The 20,356-nt window shown below is 39.4% G+C and overlaps 1 protein-coding gene and 1 long non-coding RNA gene across 2 annotated transcripts in view; both read right to left on the bottom strand.

The window, feature by feature from the left end:
* The window catches only part of ADAMTS12 (ADAM metallopeptidase with thrombospondin type 1 motif 12), a 4,274,824-nt gene that overhangs the window by 1,126,910 nt on the left and 3,127,558 nt on the right, over positions 1-20,356 (bottom strand). The gene's annotated exons all lie outside the window — the stretch shown is intronic.
* On the bottom strand, positions 11,884-16,408 carry LOC146864044 (uncharacterized). Its single transcript, XR_014976601.1, has 3 exons — positions 16,134-16,408; positions 15,759-15,866; positions 11,884-13,359 (listed from the first exon to the last, which is right to left on the bottom strand). It is a non-coding gene; the product is annotated as an uncharacterized LOC146864044 (long non-coding RNA).

Below are 20,356 nucleotides of genomic sequence, written 5' to 3' on the forward strand. Positions count from 1 at the left end.
TACAAACAAAGTGGGGGACACATCACATGTACTATTGGCTTCTAGCAGGGAATCCTTTCTGCTTTGCAGAGAGGAACAGTGGGGAAATTCATTTTCACATAACAGCAACGATTTTTGCATAACTTTGAGGTATGGGTTCTGGAAGACGTTTTTACAGTGGCGACTTTCACTGACACAGGGAAAGTAATTTTAGCATGTTGTTACTTTTCCATTGTAGGTTTGATATTTGTAAGTCGATATTGGAGAAGAAAGCATTTTTCATTTGTGAGAAGGTGGCCTGATATATGCTGTCCAGTAGTTCTAGTGGGCACCTTGTATCAGTCCAAACAACCCCTTATGGTGATAGGTTAAAGACAACCTTTATTGAAAGCAATCCTAGTGGTAGCTATGGAGAGCAGCCTTCAGGCTAAGTCTTGAAGGAATGTAAAGCAGCTTGTTTTACCAGTCTATAATCTCTTGAATGATCAAATGAAAGGACAACCACACCAGGTATATATTCAAAATATATGTATTTAAGATAAAACACACCCCTCTAGTCTCTTTATGAGACTGGAGTTTGAAGTACTTAGTTTACAAGTGAGCAAGCATCAGTAATAGCACAAATACACGTTTGGGCCCTAGGGGCGTACCAAACCATATACCAAAAACGTGGTATAAGAACCACGACTGGAATAGACACTAGGCCTATAGCCTGTAGAATCGCTGGGACCCCAAGGGACCACCCAAGGTAGTGACACAGGGGACCCACGGGGACTGTATGCAGTGTGTAAATACAACCGCGGGTTCCTGTTATCTTCAACGGGCAAAGTCGCGGTTGGAAATTTAAAGATTAGGGACACTTCTAATTGGGTCTGGACCAAACCCTTTTGGACTTAAGAAGTTCTAGAGCTAGCACCCACGTGAGCACCGGAGTACTCGAGTCACCTCACTCAGGGAAGCCGGGTGCATAGGTGTCTTTTGGTGTCGGGTCACGTCGTCGATTTCAATGGAAGCCTGCAAAGAACTGCTGCTCCCGTGAAGAGGAGAAGTGTCCGGAGAGATCCAAGCCTGGATCTAGGATGTAAGGAACCTGAAAGCAGAGGGGACAGAGTCTGGGTCACTTTCCAGTGACCGAGGGCAGGATGGACCAATGCCCACAGATGTCGGGTGCTTCAGGTGAGTTGATGGGTGTCTTGACTCTTCAGCCACGAGGTCCAGGAGGCGTCGACGAAGTTCACAAGCCGGATTTGAGCTGTCCCACAAAGTCTGTCGAGTGCTGCGGTGTCGGCGACCAGATTGGAGCCAACAAGCCTTGGCAACGGCAAGTCACTGGAATTCAGAGAAAGGTCTGCGGTGCAGACCAGCAAGGTCTGAGGGACTCACCCAGCAAGGGTAAGTCAGGGCATGTCTGGAGCAACCAGGAAAGCCCAATTAGAAGAGGAGTTGCCTTTGTGGGGACCTGCTAGCCAACGGGCTAGTGATCGCAAAGGAGCCTCGAGCGGTCGCACTTGAAGCTGGCCCACGGGTCACTCGTGGAGTGTGAGCCAACAATCTTCGGTGCAGGAGGTGCTCAAAGCTGGGGCTACTTGGAGCCTAAAGCACAACTTCGAGGAGGACCAGGAAGATAGTGTTGTTGCAAAAGTTCACGGTCTCCAGGGGTCACGGTTCCACGATAGCCACGGGCCTCAGCTTTGCTGTGGACTCAGGGTAGCCTCGAGGAAGTCTGGAAATCCACCTCTGGTGATGCAAAGGCTTCGGCGTTCGGCGGGAGCTTCAGCGATGCAGACCGTTCAGTTGCTTCTTTGGTGCCTGCCAAGCAGGGGAGTCACTCCTTGACCCCAAGGGAGATTTCTTCAGTCTTCTAGTCAGGATAAAATGTCGGAGGTCCAGGATGTACATTGCAGAGTTTCGTCCAGGGTAATCTAAAGTCCTAGGGACTGGATTACTATACTTATAGTAAGTTTAGGGGATGGACTAACTAAGGCCCCACCTATGGGTGGGCCAGGAAAGAGGGGTGGTTACACCCATTTCCTTTGTCCAGTTTCGTGCCAGAGCAGGGGCAGGTAGCCCCTGCAACCGGTTTGAACTGGTCTATGCACCCCGGACGCCAAATGTGCCCCAGTGCAGGACTTCAAAGCACCAGAGAGTGCTCCTGCTCAGCCCCAATACACAGCTGCCTGTCTGGGGAGGTGGTTACAACCCCCTTCGACAGGAAACCTATTGTCCAGGCCTCCCCTGCCGGAGTTTCGATCAGCAGCAGGAGGCCAGACCCGTGTCTGTGGCAGAGGCATCCATTTTGTGATGCCAGGGCTCAGGAAAGTCCTACCGGGTTTAGCCAGTGTGAACATGTCTCTACCTCTAGAAATGTAGAATGCTACCCCCGTCGCCAGAATTGGCGGGGGGTAGTATTCCAAAGCGCTTGACACCAAACACGACATGTTTTGATGCAGCCATCCCAAAGTTAGCATTTACCGCGAGGTTATAATGCACTTAAGAGTATATGGTATGGCTGTAATACAGAACATGCAATCTAATGGAAGTCAGCGCACTACTTGAGTTATCATTAGAAAAAATATTAATCTCTGTAATTTCTCATACTAAAACACGAACTGCGTGCAGACCAGAAAAAGGTAGCCACCCTACTGAAACATGAAAAAAGCAGATGCTATGCAGCTGTGTACCGATTGCACTGCTTAAAATATATATGCTTATACGTGTACTCCACTAGACCTAAAATTGTGTACAATTGTTAATGAAATAAACAACTAAATAAATATTGTTGATATTGACATTTACTCATTAATGTCATGAGCTTAGAACAGTCGTATCAAATTCACACACAACATTAGCGCAGAATCTTTGTCTTTTTTGGATGTTCTTATTACCAAGAAAAGTAATTCATTTACCACCTCAGTATTTTCAAAACCTACTAATCAGGAATAATCTTATTTTGTACTCAACTTTTCATCCACCTTCTTTGCTACGCAATTTACCATTCTCACAAACATTACGCATTAAGAGAATAACATCTGACCCAAACCAGCTAGAAGAGGCACTTTTTCAACAAAGCACTAAGTTTCGTGAACGGGGCTATCCAGAACAAGTCCTCAGTACAGCAGTGGCTAAAACTAAACTTAAAGACCGCAGTGAGCTATTAAAGTCACAACCAAGGAGTAGTCACAAAAGACAGGTGTTTGTGTCCAAATACTCCATTACATCACCCTCTATTAGTAAAATCATTAAAAACAGGTGGGAATTGCTTCAACACGAACCAGATTTCAATGGTCTGTTTCAGGAACAGCCCTTGTTTGCGTACAAGCGCAGTAGGAATATTAAAGAATTGCTTAAAAGACCACCAGCAGAAATTCAAACATCCTTTACAGGCATGCGGAAATGCTACAATTGCGTTAACTGCAATAATGTGATGTCAGAGAACGTTATTAATCATCCGCACACCGGGAAAGCTATTCAATTGAGATACAGTGGAGATTGTAACAGTTTGAACGTGATCTACACCATTAAGTGTCCCTGTGGACTCTTATATGTTGGTAAAACATCGCGTAAAACAAAAATTCGGATTTCGGAACATAAGAGTTCGATCCGCACAAAACATCAGAAGTCTCATCTAGCTACACACTGGATTGAACACTGACACCCAATTGCCCAATTAAAGTTCACAATACTTGAAGTGGTACCTCAGAAAATGGATTTGCACACTGCCAAATTATTGGCACAAAGGGAGGTCTGGTGGGTTAAATTCTTACATACACTGGTACCAGCAGGACTTAATGACAAGATAGAATTCGTTTGCCTCTTGTGAATGTGTCAAGATTGTAAGTACTGTCCTCACCACTTTTTTGTGGGTAACTACACTTTGCTTTCAAATCTTCACTCAGCATGAAAAAAAAATTCACACATCTTTCTTAGTCACAGTGAACTTACCAGTAGTTCACACTTCATGTGGTAGATAAGATTTTCTGTCTTTCAGATTTTATCAATATCACTTCTTTATCCTAACCTTTAAGGATTTCACACATTTTATACTTGATATCTTGATTTATGGGTTCGTCGACCAGTTCTTCAATTTGCTACTAGGTTGTTTCCATTGTGGCTTAGCTATTCATGCAGCATTCGTTGGTTTCATTTACAAGTATTCCACATTTATTGGCAACATTATCGGTTTCTAGCATCTCCTTGACAGCAAGTTTTTATCAACACGGTGTAACTTTAGGCATTACGAGGTCCGTTTCATGTGTTTTACGGCGCACCATTTTAGATCGGGTTGGCAGGAACAGCAGAGGGCTTTAGTGTTAGTCCTTCCTCTAGTGTGTTTGCACGGGCATCGCGCATGTGCACGCACACACGTCATTGTTGGATTTAAGTACCGCTAGGAGCTGCGCAAGCTCGTGGTTAGAGCATTATCTCCAACTCCGTAGTAGCAGTTGCTTTAATGCATAAGAAATCCAGGTAAGGTTCAACTATAGTTTTCTTTACTATGTAGCTTGTAAGTACGCGAGTAATTGACTAGATTAGGGCTTTCTGACAATAACTAGGATTTGCGGTTTGTTGTTTTGTAACGACTGGTTGGAGACTCACATTTACCGAGTTTGGGCTCATAGTGGTTATCGACTCTTACAGCACATACTTTCAGAAGCGAATTTACTGGCAAAGGACAGAGGTAAAAGCGTCTTTATGTACAGGATTGGTTTTATCTTGATAAGATTGTTTGCAAAAGTTTACGTGAGTAACACAGTCAGTGACCTCATTCCTATTTTGAACACAGGAACCCGACCAGCTAGAAATCCTTAAGGGGATTGTCAACCAGAAAACAGCATTTTGCAGCATTTTTTCAAGAGTGCTTTGGAGACATGTTTAGATGCCACACCGTAGCTGTACCTCTTCAGTCAGGAGGACAATCTCGTTGTCACTGATTAATAGTAATTGACATGGACATGCGACGGTTTTCTCGTAAGATCTAGTAGTTCAGTTCTGTTGACTTTCCTTACTCTTCAAGAAAAACTTTATTTTTCACACCTTGATGACCAACAGGGAGTGGTGCACAGTGGTTTACTTTGGGCTTAAGGTTGTTTTTCTGCTTGTTTCAATACGATAACACAATTACACACTGGTCTAGCATTTGACTTTTCTATTTTCTAAACTCTGTGTGCAGGACAAGTACAGGTGTGCGAAGGCCACTCTGGCCATTAGACGATGTATCAGTTAAAAAATTGTACATGACATTGCAATGTATACAGTTAATTGTTGCAAACATGTTTCTCTGTTTTCTATTTTTTCTTTTATTTACAGGCCCCTGAAGAAGGGATTACAGTAAATCCCGAAATGCATTGGGCTACATCAATCTTAACCGTCCTTTTGTCAAATAACATTTGCAATTCTGATGATTTAGTTAATTGTTAATTGATAAGTTCTTATTTTCACAACAAAAGTGATTATACATTTGATTGTATGCAAAAAGTTTGCCAATTAAGAAGGTGCATAAGCTCATGACATTAATGAGTAAATGTCAATATCAACAATGTTTATTTAGTTGTTTATTTCATTAACAATTGTACACAATTGTAGGTCTAGTGGAGTACACGTATAAGCATATATATTTTAAGCAGGGCAATCGGTATACAGATGCATAGCATCTGCTTTTTTCATGTAATACAGAACAGCCATAAGGAAGTATTTCCGAATGCTGCAGAGGGGTTCAGCTCATGCTTGGGCACCCTCTCACACAAGACCAAGCACTCTGCCTTCAGGATTGTCAAGGCCTGCCATAGGAGTGACTTATAGGTTTATGTGTCTGTATATATGTGGATATAGGTAGCCTATACCACTGTAAGGGGTGCAAGCACACCCTTACCCAGGCTGCAGTAGCAGACCTGTGGTGCCATTTTGGAGTGCTTCCCAGGGGTGGCATAATACATGCTGCAACCCCTGGTAGGCCTCTGAGGTACCTATGCCCTAGGTACATAATATACCATATACTAGGGGCTTATAAGGCACTCCAGAATCCAATTAGATATGTACCTAATGTACATGGAAACCATTTTAGAGAGGAAGCAGCTAGGCTGTGGTCCTGATTAGCAGGGCCACAGCCAGACTAAGGTAGAAAAACAGTGAAACACCAGCAAAAAGTGGGGGGTACCCATGTGAAGCAGATCCTACTCTCCTACATCATTTAATTCACTTATCAGTTTGAGACAGTCGATTTTGTCAGTTGCTAAGCTTTAAGAGTGGCTTTCATTCCCCAAATGGTTCATGTTGAAATATGTAGTTTGCTCTTGCATGTATGGGCGGCTTTGTGGATAATTTTACATGTTGAAAGTCACCTCCAAATATGAAACTTTGAGACACACTACGGTATAGCATGTACCACCAAGCACAGTATATGGGTGATTTGACACAACAAGGTTTATGAGCGGTTTAGGTGCACTTAGAGCAGCATGATGTACTCGGGAATCAGCTTACTCTCTTGGAGCCACACATGACCTTTCTTATTATCTGAATATCTGTTGATATATGTAACCATTAGTACTGAAGGTGTTGTTTTGTAGTTACCTCTGATGAAGGGTCTTGGCACCCAAAATGCAGTGGGTTATATCAACATATGCATATATCTTTTATAATTAAGGAAGAATCCTGTTTTGTTCTCAGCAAATGTGAAGCAACATTTTGCAATATCCAACGAAGACTGGAAATGGATTGAATAAAAATGTAATAATGTACACAGAAATCTAGGTTTACATATCTGTTGAGCTGTGACAAATGAATCAATATTGTTCACTATCAGCCCTAGGGCGGATAGCAGTGCAGGCCGAGACTAGTACACTTAGGCGATTCAGCTATCCTTAAAATGTCTGTTTTGCCAAGCCCAAATGGTGGTTTAAAACTGCACTACAGGCTGCAGCAGCAGGCCTGAGGTATGTTTTACGGGGCATTAGTGGGTGGCACAATGAATGTTGCTGGAGTTTGTGGAGTGCTCTATAAATTCCAAATGGCAAGTCTTACCCTAATCGTTGATACGTTTGTCTGCAAAGGAAGCTATATAAGTTTTGTGACACTCTGTGACTAACAAGGGAGTGAAACCAAAGAGGCACTTAGTTGATAATATTGGTAATCTGCATAACCCTTGTGACAAGGATGAAGTACTCTAGTTTCTTTGGATATGTAAAAAATTGGGCTAAGGGGATTGAAACCCTTCTCAAGCATTAACCACAATTCTTCTCAGAACGAAGTAACAAATAAACCCTAAATTTACCTGCGATCAACCCTCGGGTAGCTTTGCACAGAGCAGTAAGGATTAACTCAGGAACAAAGTTTAAAATATTTGTGAAACACTTCAAACAGTAGCAGAGTGAAAACACATCACAAAAGTAGCCCACAACAGAGTTAGAAAACAGAGTAATGTTAAACAAATCAAATCAGACCAATCAGTAGCACCAGTGATATTCAATTGTGAAGATTTTAGTAAAAATAGTGCCAAAAGACGTAAAGCACCAACTGTGGATATCTGGTTGTGCCGGACTGGGACAAAGTCACAAGTTCAAGCCGACTGTGATGGAGCATTGATCGGCTACAGGGACCCACTTAGGCCCTCTGAACAAAGAATCTTCAATCACCGTTTGCGGGGTGTTGCGTGGTTCCGCATCGAAGAAGCATCGCATAGCCAAAGGATTGCATCAGTTACAAGATGTAGTGAGCCTGCGGTACAAGGTCCTTTTGCATCATAGTTGAAGATCTCATCTTGTACGTAAATATGCCCCTCATTGTTTGCTGGATCTGCTTCCCACATGAGATATACAAATTTAGGCTGTCATTGAGCTTGATAGGAAATCGGATCTTGATCTTGTGTAACTGTTGCATCATTCCCAATGATGAGAGCCCCCAAAATATATTCTACTTGTAATCTATTTCTTTTCATAATGGGGATCTGTAATGATAACAAAACTATAGCGTATCTTTTTCTTCTTGTATTTTCCTCAGAAACTGTGCACTTTTTTCTTTCTAAAAGAAAATGCTAATACAATGGAAAAAGATTGCAAATGCATTCTGCTAGAACGTCCTTGATCTATTTAGTGTATGGTATTGGTTAAGAAAGCAACATAAAGCACTTTATCTTGGAACAGATTTTGCAAGGAATTCCCAGAGGTGACAATCAGTTATAATGAAGAGAGTGTTGCAAAACTGTAACGCCGTGACTCAGACATTTTTTATTAGAAAAGATTGCGAAATAACAATTAGATTCGATACAGAATAACATTTCATTGGCAATTGTAATGTGGTCACCAAAATGAAATTAGTTTAGAATTATGTATTTATGTACGAAAATCCAGGCTGTTATCTTCCCTAGCAATGCAATTATGTTTCCTGCTGTGATGAGTACAATATTATAAAATGGAGCAGCCTGCAAATAATTATATTAAGGCTTTATTATGTGTTATTTCAGAAATAAAATGAAATTGCCCAGCTCCCAACATAAGAAAGGGCACATTACTGTTCACAAAAACTGGAAAATGGTAATTGCATATTTTTTAACAATTCCTCCCTTTTTATAAGATTTTTTCTCAGAATTAAGGCCCTGATTTAGAATTTGGTGGGCAGTGTACACAATCGCTACAAAGTACCCTGCCTGCCAAACTCTCAGTTTGCCCGCCTAATTTAGAAGAGACTGGACTGCAAGATTTACGTCTACAGATTAAATTTACTCTGTCAATGTAAACCTTCCTATGATGGCCCAAAGGAGTAGGAGCCTTCAGAGGAAACCCATCCAACTGTCTGCTCTATATAGATAAGGTGGTTGGATGGCTTTTTTTGCTGTTCATCCCCATAATAAAGATCATGGAGGTGAGGGGCAATACATGATAGTGGTTGCTGTTGATACATAGAGTTGGCCGCAGGGCTGGTGGACAACTCAAACGTTGGCAGGCGGAGGTCTCTCAGGATGGCCAAGTCCTCCCCCATCCCAACGGACTTACTTCTATCAACCTACTGTGCAATTCTGAGTGGGAGAGCTTGCTGTTTTCTCTTTTTTTCTCCTTTCACTACACTCCCATAAAGTTTGGAGGCGATCTCTTTCATCTCCCAACCTGAAAATAGATGTACCCCCCCCCCCCTCAAGATAAGTAAAGCTCTAAGTTAGGAAACTTCTAGAAAAATCTATGTGAAAACACACCAACTTGTGAGTTTGTGTGCTTACACCAACTTTTGTTTGTGTCCTAAACCTAGAACTCCCACTATCTGCTAATTGTCAAGGAATGTACGCACACATAACATTAAAAGATATTGGTGACATTTTCCATGCGAGTAAAATCCATGTGTTGGTGCAACTACACCTTTATGACTCACAGAGCAGAAATTTCAGTCAAAAATGATGTTTGCAGACCCAAGTGTCACTCTGGTGTGCAACCAGCTTTGTTAATCAGGTCTATAAAGTATAGATGTGTGTAAATGGAATCTATAAAAAATAAATAAATCACAACACGTCACTAAGGACCTATTCATAACGTTTGAAATCTTTAAAAATTATGCTTGAGTCCAGTGGGCGTTTATTACATATGGTCAAAGGGTGTATAAAAAAAAACGTGGTTTCATAAAAAGTATGCAAAAGGTAAAGTGGACTGGATTCGAAGAGAAAAAGTCGTTCCCAAGACATCTTCTTGCACTACGAAATATGGTGACAGATTATGGGTCGAAGATGCCCATCGGGGAACTACCTTTACAACGCAACTTTTACAACGCTGTGCTATTACAACGCATTTTTTACAACGCTAAAACTTTTACAACGCATGCTTTTACAACGCGTTCCATTATATGGTAAGTACCTTTACAACGCATATACCTTTACAACGCATTTGGTGGTAATGCTTTTACAACGCATGTATTTACAATGCATGTGTTTACAACGCAAGTACTTTTACAACGCATATACTATTACAACGCATTTTTTTTTGCAAAATATTTATCTAAATTTTATTAGTTGGGTAGCATTAAAATTAATACTTGAGTATTTTTTTTTTTTTTTTAATATAGCAATTCTAATTAAAAAAAGGGCAGTAGTTAATAAAAAAATTATTACTTGTGTATTTTTTCTGGTAGAAAAGTTTGGTTGGTTAGCAGTAAAATAAATACTTGAGTATTAAAAATTTTTTTAAAAATGCAATATTTATTTGAAAAAAGTGAGTAGTTTATAAAAATAATAATACTTGAGTATTGTGCCTGGTAGAAAAGTTTGGTTTGTTTGGTGATAAAATAATAGTTTAGTATTTTTAGTTTCTATAGTAGTTTCAAAAAAGTGAGTAGATAATCAAAATATTAATGCATGTGTATTTTATTATGTAGAAATGATTAATACTTGATTTTTTAAAATTTAATACTTGAACATTTAGTTTAGTGTTTTAAAATATAAAAAATAGATACTTAATAAAAACTTATTTTAAATGTTGAGTATTTATCTACTTAAAAATAAATTTTCTTAAACATTAAAGAGTATATAATATTTAAATATATAGAAAAATGATTGAGTACCTATTTTTAAATACTAGAGTATTTTTATCACATATGAAAAGACAAGAGTATTTATATGTTTAAAAGAAAGTGTCCTTTTATAAATAAATGGAAGTGTATTTTTGATTAATTTATTATATAAATAAATTAATAATATATTTAAAATATTAATATCAACATTAAAAAATATTTACAGTAATAATTATACCAATTTAACAATTTTTAAAATTTAGAAATCAGAAATAACAATTATAACTTACTTTTTGAATTTATTTCCCACGGTTTTCCATTGAAGTCTATGAGCGTGTTTGTCCTTTATTTATTTTGGCAGCCTTAGCATATACAGCCCGCGGAACAAGAAAAGAAGGTACAGAAAGTGAAGTAAGAGGAAGTTTTGAAAGGAAAAGGCAATAGAGCCAAGGTAAGGAACATATTAAGTAATTTTACAGTTATTAAATTACAATATTGGAGATTTAAAAACTTAATTAAAAATAAAGATAGGAAACAAATATTTATTTCACTATTTTATTTGATTTAAAAAACATGAAAAAATTAAACATATTTTAAAATTAATTTTTCAAAGTAAGTTTTATTTTTTAAACAAAATATAAATATTTTATTTACATATATTAACATTTAATTACAGTTGAATGTAAAAAAGTAGTCCGCCATAAATAGAGAAGCACGCGATGACGTAAGGACGTGTGCGTCGACGTAATACGCCATTTTGCAGAGCATCGGAGGAGGAAGCAGCAGGAAGCTGATCTGCGTCCAGGTAGGAAATATTTTCTGTTGATATTATAGATTAAACCTTTTTAAGGGATACATATATAGTAAGGAAAGAATAAGGGGAGGTTGCTGGAAAACTAATAGATGTTTAAAAAGTTGTTAAACATGTCCACATTAATGTCATTAATACATGCCTATGTCGGGTCGCTGAAAGTAAGTTAGTTATTTTAAAAAAGTATGTAACTCTTTCTAAATAAAAAGTTACGGTTTAGACAGTTGATTTCTTTGTTTCCGAAGATAAAGATGTACTGTCGAACTTCATTTCTTGGTAAAAAAATTGTGCGTACTTTAATATTTTGTAAATCTTATTTTGAAATACAAATGACAATTCAGCTGCAATGTGTATTAAGGAATATGGTTTAATTTCTATTTTATAGTTCGGATTGAGTTTTGGTGATTGGTTTTGACGGAATTTAAATTGGATTTTTTCGATAATTTGAAAAATGGCGTACCGATAATGTTAAATGTTTCGAATACTATGGAACAGTAAAATTTTTCAACATTGGTTTAGTTTTGATGAAATGAAGATTTGCTTGAAAAAATGGAAAAAACCCGAATTATTAATTTGAAAAAATTTTTTTAAAAAAAATCTTTGTATGCCAATTGAATCATTGTAATTACTATAATTTTTAGCAAAGCAGGAAAGTAAGCAAATTCATTGTTTTAAAAAGAAAGAATGTTAGAAAGATTTTCGAGGTAGTCAATAGCCACACACAACGAAAACTGTTGTAGAATTGCCAATAGTCTCTCAGACATTTCCCTTGTTTTGACTGTTACTCGTGGGTTTAGACTACCTGCGAGTGTTTGTGCTAATCTCATTTCTTGGAAACTTTGCTCCTTCTTCAAAGTTTCCAAAAATGAGTAGAAGTTCGGATGTGGTTTTCCAATTGTATGATTGAAGGAGTTATGCCACCCCTCAATGGCATTGTTTGTTTTGGCCTCTCCCTCTAAACAACTCGTGTAGCAGTTCCACCACTCCACATGGAATCGTGGCTTCCTCCTGCGACCCGATCTGCTTAGGTGTCCAATCCATGTGTCCTCAAAATAATTTAGAATGGGTGCCAATTTTTCCTCATTACTCGTATAATAAACAGATTCTATAATTGCAGTGTAGTACTCGTCCACACTTTCGGGAGGAACAAAACAAAGTGCAGTTAATTTTTTTAGTTCAAACTGTAATTTGCTATCCCGAGAATATTCTGCAACTAGGGATGTTTTTTGTAGTTTACGCCAAAATGCCTGCGAAAAATGGAAAAAACATCCCTGAATTTGGGTATCCGTGTACGTTTTGGTGATCACATTGATCATGCTCAATTCGAAATCGATTATTATTTTTCGAGGACTTGCAGATGTTTTGCTTTTAATCACTGATAAAAGTTCAGTGTATGTTGCAGAAGTCTTATCAGGTAGCAAACTATACACTAAGGGAATTACACTATTGTTAATCTTAGCATGTATAGTGTAAATTTGAGTGAAAGGATGGGGTGTACTTTTAAACGTCCCATCCATCATCCAAATTTCACTACTTTCTAACTTAGCAAGGTTACGGGGGGTACTAAAAATTAAAATACGTTTCTGAGGGTTTTCGTTGTCATGCAGAAGGAAAGGTTCATCAGAAAAAGAAATAGAAAGATCATGAGGAATTCTAATGTCAGAGAATGTATGTGGTGTAGACAATTGAATATTACTTGCCTGCTTTTGTCTCTGAATAATTCTTCTCAAATTGGGTATTATAGGCATGTTGCTAGCAACATGACTAGGGACATGCTGTGCAACCTCCCTTAAAATGGATCCTGTAGAATCATTGGAGGTGCTTGCAATAGCTTTCATCTCATTAATTGTCTCTCTGATTTCTACATCCATTGCAGAGGCAGAGTGGTTATGTTCTGTGGTTTTCACAACCAAATTATCAACAGTAACCGCTCTGCCACTGCAATGGGTAGTGTAGTATTGCACGCACCTCCAATGATTTCTAGTTAAACTTATTCTTTCCTTACTATATATGTATCCACCATGGTTTAACAGATTTTTGCCCTTCCTGGATTTAACGAAGTTGGCTGCTCCAAGGCTAGACATTATCTGAAAAAAGGAGAAAAGATAAAACATTTAGCTTGATATTTATTAATATTTGTAAACAAAACATAACATGTACTCAATCCTTTATTTTGCCTACTGATGCATCTTCATGGAGTAAGAATAGCACATTGTTATCCCTACACTATCCAACACTTACCCTACTGCTGCACCTTCCTGGAGTTAGAATAGTAAATTGATACCCCTACACTATCCAACACTTTCCCTACTGATGCACCTTCCTGGAGTTAGAATAGTAAATTAATACCCCTACACTATCCAACACTTTCACCACTGCAGCTCCTTCATGGAGTTAGAATATTAAATTAATACCCCTACACTATCCCACACTTTCCCTACTGCAGCACCTTCATGGAGTTAGAATAGTAAATTAATACACCTACACTATCCAACACTTACCCTACTGCTGCACCTTCCTGGAGTTAGAATAGTAAATTGATACCCCTACACTATCCCACACTTTCCCTACTGATGCACCTTCCTGGAGTTAGAATAGTAAATTGTTACCCCTACACTATCCAACACTTACCCTACTGATGCACCTTCCTGGAGTTATAATAGTAAATTGATACCCCTACACTATCCAACACTTTCCCTACTGATGCACCTTCCTGGAGTTAGAATAGTAAATTGATACCCCTACACTATCCAACACTTTCCCTACTGATGCACCTTCCTGGAGTTAGAATAGTAAATTAATACCCCTACACCATCACACACTTTCCCTACTGATGCACCTTCCTGGAGTTAGAATAGTAAATTGTTACCCCTACACTATCCAACACTTACCCTACTGATGCACCTTCCTGGAGTTAGAATAGAAAATTGATACCCCTACACTATCCAACACTTTCCCTACTGATGCACCTTCCTGGAGTTAGAATAGTAAATTAATACCCCTACACCATCACACACTTTCCCTACTGATGCACCTTCCTGGAGTTAGAATAGTAAATTGTTACCCCTACACTATCCAACACTTACCCTACTGATGCACCTTCCTGGAGTTAGAATAGAAAATTGATACCCCTACACTATCCAACACTTTCCCTACTGATGCACCTTCCTGGAGTTAGAATAGTAAATTAATACCCCTACACTATCCAACACTTTCCCTACTGCAGCACCTTCCTGGAGTTAGAATAGTAAATTGATACCCCTACACTATCCCACACTTTCCCTACTGATGCACCTTCCTGGAGTTAGAATAGTAAATTGTTACTCCTACACTATCCAACACTTTCCCTACTGATGCACCTTCCTGGAGTTAGAATAGTAAATTGTTACTCCTACACTATCCAACACTTTCCCTACTGATGCACCTTCCTGGAGTTAGAATAGTAAATTGATACCCCTACACTATCCAACACTTTCCCTACTGATGCACCTTCCTGGAGTTAGAATAGTAAATTAATACCCCTACACCATCACACACTTTCCCTACTGATGCACCTTCCTGGAGTTAGAATAGTAAATTGTTACCCCTACACTATCCAACACTTACCCTACTGATGCACCTTCCTGGAGTTAGAATAGAAAATTGATACCCCTACACTATCCAACACTTACCCTACTGCTGCACCTTCCTGGAGTTAGAATAGTAAATTGTTACCCCTACACTATCCAACACTTACCCTACTGATGCACCTTCCTGGAGTTAGAATAGAAAATTGATACCCCTACACTATCCCACACTTTCCCTACTGATGCACCTTCCTGGAGTTAGAATAGTAAATTAATACCCCTACACTATCCAACACTTTCCCTACTGATGCACCTTCCTGGAGTTAGAATAGTAAATTAATACCCCTACACTATCCAACACTTTCCCTACTGATGCACCTTCCTGGAGTTAGAATAGAAAATTGATACCCCTACACTATCCAACACTTTCCCTACTGATGCACCTTCCTGAAGTTAGAATAGTAAATTGTTACCCCTACACTATCCAAAACTTTCCCTACTGATGCACCTTCCTGGAGTTAGAATAGTAAATTGTTACCCCTACACTATCCAAAACTTTCCCTACTGCAGCACCTTCCTGGAGTTAGAATAGTAAATTGTTACCCCTACACTATCCAACACTTTCCCTACTGATGCACCTTCCTGGAGTTAGAATAGTAAATTAATACACCTACACTATCCAACACTTACCCTACTGCTGCACCTTCCTGGAGTTAGAATAGTAAATTAATACCCCTACACTATCCAACACTTACGCTACTGTTGCACCCCCTGGAGTTAGAATAGTAAATTAATACCCCTACACTATCCAACACTTACCCAACTGCTGCACCTTCCAGATTTTGGAAAAGTAAATTGTTACCTCTACAGCATGGTACATTTTAAAAGTTGTTGCAACTTACAATGTTTGTCTAAATTACCTTTTTTTCCGAATTGGTTTTCTGGCAGACTCCTGTTCAGTGGTATTGCTGAGTCGGTTTGTGTAGACACTTTTGAGGTGATTTGTTGGGGAATGGATAAATAAATGTCTGGAAAAGTGAAAAATGAATAAACTTTGAAAACAGAACGATGTTGAGAAATGTGTTTAGTAAAATTATTCCACAAAAATTGCACATGTGATATAAGTTGCTGCACATAACTATTTCCGTAATGAAAAATACATTCTTTAGACATGAAATATAAATCTAAAATTTGAAAATGTAATCATAATTACATTGATTATTTCTTTGAAATTTAGCTATGTGATAGTTAGTCAAATATTTTGAAGGTAAAGAATCCGTGCTGTAAAAAAGTACCTTGTTTTTGAGAATTTGCTTTTGTGGATGAGGTGGTAGAGGATGTTTTTCTTTGTTGGCTCAAATTTTTAGTTGTGAGAAAAAAAATCTTTTCTGTTCTGGAAAAAAGGCGAAAAAAAGATAATTAACGGTGGGTAGAAATGTAGTACTTGAGTTTTTTTAAAATTAAACAGACATACAATATAACTAGTACTACATGATACTGTCCTAATTAAAACACATTACTGTAGTAGAAATATAGATATGTACCCCTACCCTACACAAAAATATCACTGATGGTGCTCTTTCCTACAGAAGAAATTGAATATTGTTTCTCAAAACTATCCATTAGTTTTTAAATTAGGTACGATACAGGAGGAATAATTGCAAAAGAAAGGATTTCTAATGTATCGTTATAATAAAATGGGAAAGAAAACATACCTTTTCTAGTAGGTATTTTGTTATCGTGCCTTTATACTGATGTTTGCTGGAGGTTAAAAGGTTTTTGTGAAAAGATGTTCACTGTTGGAGAAAAAAAAAAAAAAAAAATTGTTCCTTTGTCAACGTTGGTTATAAAAAGACAATTTTGATTTTTATGCGGTGTGATTGAGTATTAAAAAAAAACACCATTGGCATACATGACTTTATGAAATTTTAATAAATAAATTTTACAAGTAAAACCATGCCACAAAAATAACATTTACCTAAACAATTGAGTTTGTCAGTCGTTTACGTGGTGGGGATGTCCAAATAGGTTCAGCTGCTGTGCAATGTAAAAATCTTCCGATTTTCTGGTTGAGGAAAATAAATTACTTGTTTTAAATTTGAGTTTTATTTTATTGATAATATATTGGAAACAGTTCATTTCTTAAGTTTTTATTATTAAGTGAAAAAATATTTTTTGTGGTTTAAGAAAATATATTTTTCTAAAAACTATCGTTTACATATATATTAATAACTTACTAGTACTTGCTCTGTTGTGAATTCCGTGCTCTCTCTGAGGAGGTCGCAGTGCAGGTGACAGAGGGTCAGCTTATTACGTCTGCTCTCTCTGCTAGTTGATAATCAACTGAGTGCAAAATGGTGTCTCACTTGTATTTATAAGTTTTACTGTGTGTCACTATTAATTTTTTTAAAAACTGCGTTCGTTGTGTTTTTTTTAATGCTTTGTTTTACTGTGGAAAATGATATTTTAAAAATGCTTTTAAAGAAATATTGTTTTCATTCATTTGCCCCGTTTTGGCATCCATTTTGGAACATGTCTTTTGGTATTGTTTACATAGAAACTGTGGTAGGACAAGTTTTATAAGTGAGATGGTTAAAATGGCGCCTGTGTGTATGTGTGTTATGTTTTCGTTAGTTTACTTAGTTTGCGATCTTTTCATGTTAAAAATGTGTATGTACTGTAATTTATTTTTTCATTATTATTTAAAAACTTACAAATGTCTTAAAACGGATTTTTATGGGGAATTTTGAGCATTGATTTTAATACTCGAGTATTAATTTTAATACCCGAGTATTAATTTGTTACTGCATTTTGGTCGATTTACGTACAGTTCTTCTCCACGTTTTAATACACTTCCCCACCCTAAAACCCCTAATTTCCCTGCATCCCGTGCCAGATTTTATTGTACTTTTAATTTTAAAAAAAAAATCGCGTTGTAATGGTATGCGTTGTAATATACTTCGTTGTAACAGCACTTTTCAGTATTGTAATAGGTTTGGCGTTGTAACAGAATTCGTTGTAAAGTAATGCGTTGTAATAGTACTAGCGTTGTAAAAAATGCGTTGTAAAGGTATGCGTTGTAATAGCATGCGTTGTAACGTCATACATCCTGCCCATCGCTGACCGAAATCACAACAAACACATACACAGAGACTCTGGACTCCTTTAAAGTCCACAAACAGAAATTCTAAATCAGACCCTGTGTCTCTAGAAAGCAGTTATCGCTCCTTTCAAAAACAGATTACACACATTAAAGTGTAGACAACATTGATTTTTTTCAAATGTCATAAACCATAGAAGTTTTGGCTTCCAAAGAAGAGTTTGAGTATCATCGAAGTGAAACTGAACTGGCAGTGTTTGGAGATTTAACAAGAAGCATAGATGACACCGGGTATTTGTCTTATACAGAAAAGATCTCCCTTAAGTGAAACTCATTTTATGGGTGTTGTCAATAGATAACTGAGCTATCTTCAAACAATACAAAATTTGACATTTTCTATTTATTTAGCGATTATGCATGTGATACGGAAACTAAAAGCTTAGAAGTCAGACAGATGTATAATCTAAAAGGCCCAGGCCTCTGCCAAATAAGCTACTTCTTAGGTAACACATATGAGGCAGTCTGAGTGCTTAAACGGAAGAGTGATCCCCTGAGTTGCATGTTACATTGCTACTATTGCTGCAGGGGAGGGCCTGGCCACCGAAAGAGATGGCTACCTGATCCGGAGGCTCCTCCTCTTTGAGAGGCGGCCCTCAGAAGCGCCTCACTAGCAAACAGCAGAGTGACGGTGGCCATGGGACCGAGTGGATCCCACTGTTGTTCCTGTTCGCCCTGGTGACCTCTCCAGCCCTTGTGAATGCTGATGTAGCCTGGGACGGGTGGGCAGGGAGCGACATCAGCCGGTGCACAGCGAACAGGTCAGACCTGGGAGGAGCTCGGCAGCACATCTACAACAGAACAGCTTTTACCTAGCGGGCCTGCCGGTCGAAAAGGGCCGGCCCCAGGGATCTATTTTGTTGCCACTGGCTGTCTTAGATCAGGCAGGGTCAGTAGGAGTGGCCATGTGCACTCATCACGCCTGCTTCCTGATACTTGATCCCTCACTCTCTTCTTGCACCAGGGGGCTATGTGAGAAGGTACACTCCTTCAGACTGGAGCAGAGCAGTCAGGACTGACCCCCGGCTTTCCCCCTCATACCTCATAACTATGCACGGAGTGTTGGGGCCCAATGTGCTGGACCCCGCCTCATCGACCTCATTTTAGGTGCTCATCACAGAGAGGGATCACCTCCTAGACTGTGGGCCACTCCCCGCACCACACAGGAGCTCAGGTTGCCTGGGACTGTCTTGCAGAGAGGGGATCAAAGGCTCCATCAAGCCCTGAGCATCTGAGACCCACGCTGAACTCTCCCTATTCTCGCCCCTCCCCCCAGCAGCCTTCTACCCAGAGCAAAAGGGCCCCTCAGGTGAGAATGGAGGAGTCCTGAAGAGTCTACTGGATGCTAGGCTGGAGAATAGGGGTGAGAGGGAGGCTAAAACATTTGTGCTAAACTCTTCATTGCCCGTGGACCTTCCATCCATTGAGAGCGAAATACAACGTGCCCCTTGCCCTGTGTCTCACTCTCACCAGTGAGGAAGCTGTGCCTAGGACCGCCCATCCCATGCAGATCGATGGCCCCTGGGAAACCTTGGTGACAGCTACGTTTTACGGCTGTTGCTCCACAAGACAAGGCCTCATCCACCAGCCTGGTAGGCTGACCAGAGCACACAATGGACTTGTCCTAAAGGAAATCACAGTGGTGGGGCACAGGCTAGAAGTCATGGATGCACACATGTCGGACCTCACGGCAGAAATGAAATCCACCCGCGTGGACATTATCAGTTTTCGCTGAGTAGGGGCTGGACCAATGCCTAACAGCACTAGAAACGAGGTTCGACAGTATTCCCGACGGACTCTGAACTTTGGTGAATGCCAAACAAGAGTATCGACCTCGAAGACAAGAGCAGTAGGGACCATGTGCGCTTCTTCAGCATACCGTAAATGGTGGAAGGGTCCAATGCCTGGAGCTCCACTACTGGAGATCCAGATAGTCCACAGGATTCACCTGCTACAGTCAACCAAGAGAGAGAGAGCAAGACCTATCATAGTGTTTTTTCTCCAACATGAAGAGCTGTGCCAAATACTCGCAGCAGCAAAGGTCACATCTGGCTATGAAGGCCACAAGATCCACATGTTGGATGACTTCTCCAGGGAAGCAAATGACAAACCGAAGGCCTTCTTATCTCTCAGACCCCAGCTGCACAAATGGGGCATTAAATATGGCCTCTTAGAGTGGGCGTGCTTGTGGATGGCCTTCAGGACCCTAATATGGAGATATCTCACAATGCCTTTTAATAATGGTCGCACAGTCCACTGCTACATTCACCTCAGAGATTGTGGACCCACCTCACCGAGGGGGAAAACATCAGTATAGGGTGTCCATCAGTATTGAGTGTCCGATCGCAGAGTGGAAAGGAG

The sequence above is a fragment of the Triturus cristatus genome, chromosome 2_1 (assembly GCF_964204655.1).
Source record: "Triturus cristatus chromosome 2_1, aTriCri1.1, whole genome shotgun sequence".
NCBI lineage: Eukaryota > Metazoa > Chordata > Amphibia > Caudata > Salamandridae > Triturus > Triturus cristatus.